Source organism: Lepidothrix coronata, unplaced genomic scaffold (assembly GCF_001604755.1).
Source record: "Lepidothrix coronata isolate B3197 unplaced genomic scaffold, Lepidothrix_coronata-1.0 Scaffold68, whole genome shotgun sequence".
NCBI classification, from domain to species: Eukaryota; Metazoa; Chordata; class Aves; order Passeriformes; family Pipridae; genus Lepidothrix; species Lepidothrix coronata.
In genome coordinates, this window is record NW_016690248.1 from 4878668 (window position 1) to 4886660 (window position 7993).

Here is a 7993-nt window from a genome sequence, read left to right on the forward strand (position 1 = left end):
TACTTGGAAGACATCTACTGAAACAACAATTAAATAATACTACTAGTTGACATGCTTAAAATTTCCTAAGAGCTGTTACAGAGTTCTCCCAACTCTGAAGTGGCCATCAAGGAATATTTTTATTATAGTCATCATCTATGAAGCATGAACTTCAAAACAGCATTTTGTTTTTTCAGTGCTATTCTGAAACATTCCTAATATCTCCTTCAACTCCTGCCCAGAGCTTGACTAAACCTCTGTCATCAATCCAACGCTCACCACTATGGTTCAATAAATGCACTACTAGGGATAACTTGAAAATAAAAAAAAAAAGGTATTGACAGAAAATAATGTACCTTCTACAGGCAGCATATTTCAATCACAAGTTTACTGCTAATCAACCTACTTCCTTCGCCTGTGTTGGAGACTTGTATAATTTTTCATCATAATTTTTCTTCAGTTCTCCGTGCATCCTGCTTTATTAAGAAGAAAAAAATCAATGACCTTAATGCAGTGCTACCTAAAAAATTTTCACTGTGTTACTGTTCAGCTTCTTTCACATGTAAAAAGATTTTTAAAATTGATAAAAGTAGTGACTTTTCCCTGCTTCATTTAGAATGTAGCAAAATTACATAAAAAGATGAAACCATGTGGATGACTTATTAAACTCCCCCACATTTGTGTAATTTAGACATTATATAATGTATGAAGGAGCACATCTCATATATACATATTTCAACAATAAACATTAATAACATGTTAATATATTTATTCATATGCTCTTCCTTTAATCTACCAAAGGAAGCTGGAAGCAAAGTTCATATCACAGTTATTTTCATTAAAGCTACCCTATTTTAAGAAGGGCCTAAGCTTTCTTCAGTGGGTTATGAATATTTTACCTTTCAGCATACACATAAATATACAAATATATGAATTTCATATACCTGCTACTTAACAAATGTTCTTCATCTGTACAAGAAGATATTTCGAGGACATTTGGACTCATTATGATGAATGGAGCCATTACCAGAAGATCAGGTACAGGGTCATGGAAAACAATGGACAAAGTTGGTAAGAGACTGATTTGAATTCTGCAGATATGGATATAATAGCTGCTTTCTCAGTTACATTTGTATTTATTGCTTATGCATTCTATATTTCTACAGTTATTATTGCAGCTATAGTCTATATTTTATAGTGCAAAACCATGCTGAGACTACTGATAATAGAATTTGATGTTTATTTTGCAATGAAACCTAGAGACTATTCCACTTTGCCCTTGCATAAGCACCAGGCAAGTGCAAAAATGTCTATGGACAAGAATTTGGAGATAAATGTGATGTACTCAGCTTTGTGTTTTCCTGAATGTAAAATTTAATTTAAAAAGAAAAAAAAAAAGAGTCCACAACATGTGAGCCAGGGGTAAGGAGAACAGAGAGTTTGTAGCCCTGGTGCCAGGGAATGGGGCTGGGCTGCCCAGTTTGTGACCTGCATGAGAATCCCACAGCTGCTGACTGAACTAGTACAGCTGGCAGAGCTTTGTTCCCAACTGAAAAAAAATGATAACTAGGAAAGGAAAAATGCCTGTTCTGGTATACTTAGAAGAACATGGAGTCCTTTTATACAGGGGTGCAAAGACAGTGTGAAAGTACAAGCTCTGCCCCAACACCTCCAGTGTAATCAGTGAGCAGGTGGGGAAAGAAGCTGGTCAGTTACTGGTATACCAGGACACAGGCCAAGGCAACATCTACCACTCGATATTTTTGAGAACAGGCTAGCAAAGGATCTGTTAAATGTGTTTTACATATTAGTGATCCTATTTTGGAGTAGACCAATAGACTGTGTTCTTCTAACCCTATTATGAGACTACTTCTTTGACAGTGTATTTAAAGGGTGATTTACAGTCTTTGGGCCTAGTTGTATATGCATGGTAAGATCATACTGATAAAGATTCAATAGTTTAAATAACAGAAAATACACAACCAGCACCTGAAGCACATTAGACATGAGATCGAGCTGTTATTTTGGGACTGATAAACCAGCGGTGGGTGGGGTCTTTGGATTCACAGCTGGGCAATGCAACATGTCTTGTTTAAATTAACCACTTGGTTTAATTAACCAACTGTGGACAGGACTTGCCTATGGAGGTTGGTATCTCTCCACTGACTTTGGGGAAGGTCCTTTTCAACCTCATCTATTCTATGAAGTTGTGCCTCCTCTGTTTTAGGAGGGCAGTGCACTGAGGGGCAGTGCTAGTGTGGGCACAGGCTGGATTTCAGGTACTGACATTGGGCAGAAAGACACCTGCAAAGAGCTCTTTCACTGCTGCCATCCTCAGCAGATCAACTGGCCACTGAAGCTGGGACACCATGAATGACCTCAGTCAGCTGTTCCGAACCAGCGATGCCAGTCTGCCTTTCCAAGGGGAGAGAGTTGTCAGCTGTGCCACAGAAGGATGCATGTCTCCCTGATGCTGTCATCCATCCCGGGCCCGGTGATTCCTGAAGGACAGTGCTCTGGGCCCAGGCAAGAGTCCCTTCAGCGTTCACTGCAGAGATACCATGTCCCTATGTCCACGCTGACATAGTATAACTAAGGGCAACAGAGAAGGAACTAATCTAAGAGGCAGTTTTAGAACTCACATAGTTTATTGTGCAATACCAGCTGGGAGTACTGGAGAGCTAGGTACTGGGAAAAGCCTCAGACTGCCTGCAGAATTGCAGTATCTGGCTATGCATGTCAATCTGAGCAGTTCTCTGCCGCGGTCCGAAAAGGGGTGGGGACCGTGGCACTGCATGACTCCGGGACACAAAGGTGGGATGCAGGTAGAATGCTTTACTCATGCGTGCACCCGGTCTTTTATCAGCTCGGGAGGGGAAAGAGCCAGAACATAGGGCGGAGCATGAGAGAGACAAGCGGGGGGACAAACCAGGATAGGGACACGGGCAAAAGAGGAAGGAACGTGGGAGGAACCGGGGAGAGAAGGGGCGAATGGGGACTGTCCCCTCTCTGCAGCTTCTCCACCCAATCCGCAGGAAAGCAGACAAGCCTGAACATGCCCGGGAAATACAAATTCTGGGGAAGCATACAATGGGTATATACATAATAACTATAAAGTCTGTATCATAAAGTCCTTTCAATCACTGTACATCTTTTTCCACTTCTGAGATTTTCCCCATTCTGATTCCTGGTCCTTCACAGTTCTCATACTTTCGTGGATATGTGTCTGGAAAACACCCACCATTAGAAATAGTAGTAACAAGCAAATAATGACACGACACACAATTAAAATCAATGTCTGTGCTATCAGAAAACCATTTTGCTTAGGGAACAGATTGTACCAGCTGGGAGACAGTAACAGTTGTTTCCTTGTGACAGTGTTAGAACTAAATGCTGTATAAAAAGGCAATAAGTATTTGAAAGAAGTCATCAAGATTTACTTGCATGACTGAAAGTATCCCAGATCTACAGAGAGAGGAAAGAACATATACGAGTTTATTTATCTTGCATCATAACAAAATCATCAAGGTTAAATTTGAAACCACAACAATTAAGTAAATTCAGTCTGATAAGAATCAATCATTCTATACACAGTTATAACTCAAAGACTGGGAATAAAGGAGAATGTTGTTTACAAATTAAAGGTCATATTCACATGGTATAAGGAAGTTGTTTCTCCAGATGGTCCTGTATTAATATGGCAACCAGACTAGAGCTTGGTAAATATGCTAAATATGGCTAAACCTACAATTTGGTTAATTAATGCAAAAAAGGAATTTAACTTTATTTTGCCAGATAGAGTCTCACTGAAATATCTGACTGTGGGTTTTTGCATTCAGAAGCTTAACCTTAGATGTTCTAGTTACTTTTTCTGAATTATGCACTTGTTAAAATGTTTACATAAAAATTATGCTTACATTAAAATAGTTGATTTAAACAAAATATTTGAAAATAATTAGAAAAGCACCACATAATGCAGTAGAGGTTTTGAAGTAAAATAGACATATCAGCATGAATCATGAAACCACACAAAAAAGTTAAGGCTTGGGGCAAAGCACTCATAAAGCGCTCAGCACAGAAAATAAGAGAAAACTGAGAATCTGGCGTGTAAACATATTTTCTAGAACTCATAGAAGTCTGCTCACAGTTCTGTCTTAAACTCATAATTTTTTAGGATAGTCATAGGCAGCAGGCACTGAGAAACTTCCTCATGAGAGTCCTCTTGTTCTTTAAGGGGCCTCCAACTCCTCCACTAACCATAAGATACACAAAACCAGATAAACACATTGTTCAGAGACGCTAACAGTACATTTATTTGTCAAATTTAAATTGAGGGGAAGCTTTCCGAAGTTGGACCTTTACTTCAGTTTTTTAAATTTTGAACTATCAAAGATTTTGTAAGTCAGAACTCCTTAATAATATGCACCAAACTAGATTTAATCTCAGATTCTGCAACAAGCAAGCCCTACTGTTACCTACTGTTATGCTTTTGAGGATAGCACAGGGGAACGAAGGGCAGCTGTCAGTCAGAAAGAGTCCAGGCTGCGCTGAGTCAGCTCAGAAACTGCTTGAGATAATTGGCAATACCATTTAAAATCTTGAAGTTCTGTTGAGTGCTTATTGTGTTTGAACATCAGAGAAGTACCTGTTTCCAGGAACATATCTCCCCATTTCGTCTCACAGAGGCCTTCAATCTTTCATTCACATAAGTGTGTGAGCATCTCTTGCCTGTATGACCCAGTTGTACCACTGATTTGAAAGTAAAACTGAAGCAAAAAGATACAGCTGATGAATCCTTTCTCATTTCTTCATGCCTCCTGCTCTGGTAAGCCTCTGTTCAAATCTTTATACCAGCCAGTCATCTTTTGATGCCAGCTTTTGGTTCTAATCTTAGAACTTAATTTTCACAAGAATTTATGGCTCACTAGCTGCAGCAAAAGTAAAATCCAATTCCTGGCGTAGATCAGAAAACTGAGGGTGGAACATTTGAAGAACAGGAATGGCATGTTCCCCAATTCCAGGCTGTCATAAGAGATGAGCCCAGGTGGGTCCACAACCTATCTGCCTTAAGAGATGCTGTGAAGTTTCCATATTTAAATGAGACTTTTCTGCAAAAGGCAGCTGGAGAGCTCCAATATTTTTTCCCATCAGCATTGCCTGATCAGTCAACACTCTTTACACTGAACTTGGTTTCAAGAACAGAAGTCCATGAGGAAAGAATCTCGAGGCTATTTTCTTGATTTTATGTTAAAGCCATATATATTCCAGGCATAAGTGACAAGGCAAATCACAAGACAGCAAGAATAGGCAAAAAAAATCCTGCCATTTGAAATAACACTTGACTGTTATTTGTTTGGAATGCACCATAGACCGTGAGTAATTGTCAAAAGTAGATGAAATGTAGAATTTTTTAATGAATGTAGACCCTCTTTATATTTCCATGAAGCAGTCTTGTAGTATTTAGAGTTTTGGAGAAAGCTAAAAATTTTTCTGCTAAAATGAGAAGCAGCTTAATCTTACCCAGGTCCAAAGCCTGAAGGTTATGTAAGCTAATACTGATAGTATAAACATTACTAGGGCATTAGAATCAAAGCTTCAGGAAATTCAGACCTGCATAGTTGATGTTGAAATTTAATATATGGATTCCATATTTACCCAGTGTCAACAACAGCTACTCACATGTTTTCAATGCTTTCAGTTTATGCATGGGGCGAGTGCATAAAAGATAGGAACCGTGTGGCAAACCATATATTAGCAATCTGTGCTGTATAATGGACAGAAAAAAAGTACTATATGTCCCTGATTATTCTATGATTGCATATAAAGATCTTACATATAAGACAACATCAAATCATCATATTTAGCCATGACCACCAGGTCTTTTGAAGCATATTGCTTTTGGTACAAATAGCAGTCTCAATCTTTGTTTCATAAAAGCAGTGAAATGTGATCATCTTAATTCAAACAAATGTCTGCCACTACAGTTAGGTAGGAAGATAGGTAGTTATTAAGATATGTGCATGCTATACATAGATAGATGCATATAAAAATATATATGCATAAACAGGCTTTTGTGTATACATATATACATTAAATGTAGATCTATGCAGAGAAAGAACGAGAGAAAGGGAGAATGAAGAACACAAATATAGGAGACAACTTAAATCTTAATATTTTTCAATGCAGTCAAAATATTACTCATGTTCTTGAAAGAAGAAGGAAAGATTTGTTCATGGACGTATTCACGGGGAGTACTCAAGACAGTGACATTACTGTCTCATTTAAATTTTTGAATTTTAGAAGGAAATTCAGGGGCAAAATTAAACTTGAAACTGAAATGTGCATGAACTCTCAACTTTAGTTTTCTCAAAATTGTATTTCCCTTTGCTGGTTGCTCTTATCAGTGAAGGATGTAGATTTTTTTTTTGCTTTGAACCTTTATTCCATCCTCTTTACTGGAGAAATGCTCAGATTTTCTACCTCCTGCTTCCACTTCTGTTTGCCCTGTATTTTACATAACAGATGTTTTGCTCTGTTTCATGTAATGATGGATTAATTGTGTAGTGATATCAAAGCTAACTGTCAAAATATTAGAATATATTAGTTTTGAAGCTTAAGAGTAACCGGACTTTTAGAGTTTTTCTGTATGACAACGTGTCAGACAGTGATAGGACTGAAATTAATGATTAAGTAGTTAATATCCTGAATGGCAGAGATATAACAAGACTAGAAATAATACCTTACAGATACACTTCCATTACTACAATGTGAAATGTACCTAGAGGTCAAACATTTTAAAAATGAAAACTTCAAAGAACCTCATCTCTGTTTTGGTACCTAAGGACATTGAATAATTTTCAAAGCTCTCATGAAATGATGGCTTGCTGAAACATGCTGAAAATCTGAGAAAAAAGTAATTTCTAACATCATTAGGAAATGAAGACTTGGACTTATTCTTTTTATACCTTGGACATGGTGTCCTATCGAAGTTTACAACATAACAAGATCATTATGGGCTGAACAGTGAGTGTAGGAAAATGGTAGTTTCCCATGGTACTTTGCCCACTTGGCCACAGGAGATTTTTCTGTACTTCAGAGCCGCATTGTATAGACAGAAGTAGTTGAACTGTGGAAATAATGATTCACAGATGTGTGAGAATTTGTTTCAGACACTGAGGAAGATACATACATAAAATTTGCATTGTGTGAGCTCTACTATCCTTTTCCCTAATGACAGGAGTTAAACTTCTGAACAGTCAGGATTTTATCTAGCAATGCTCTTAGTATACATTACACACTACCATATTCTACCTTTTTTCATCTGGCACATGTGGTAAGAACACAAAGACTCCTTTGTTGCTAAGGTTAAATTTCCTCTCTAATACTATAGTGCCTACAAACTGGGAGAAATTACAGGTAATTTTGAAGTGATATATGTACGGCCTTATTTTTCAGACCACAATACATGAGTGGAAAAGTCATCCCAGGAGTGTGGTCTTTGCTGGGATTCTCCAACATCCACTATGTTAGTCGTCAAGCTGGTTATCCATTACCTAAATGTGCTAAAGATCAGTGGGACACTTCTTTCTCCTGATCTGCATCTTGTTCTGGTGGTCCCCCGAGGCTCCATCTGCACCTCAATCTTTTGGCTTGACCAACCTGCTTCAGGTTCTTTTCATTGCTGCTGATTTTTAGTTTAGTGTTGCCACTGGTGAGATTACACTGCAGTAATTCCAATAGTCCAGCTAGTATTAAACAGACTTTTAATCTAGTAATGTCAGTGTTGACATAGTCATTGTTTGTGGTATTGAAATGCAAATACATTCCTCTCCTAGTCTTGCTTTCAGGTCAGAAAACAACAGCAGTCTCTTTTACTGCCCAAGTCCCCAGATGAGCACCTCTCCAGTGCCTCAATTTTTCTGCAGTCACAAAACTCATCATACCTTTGAGAGCTGATTATTGCCTAGGACATTCTCTGGCAGTACCCTTTTCTAGACCTCCCTCTCCCCTCCCT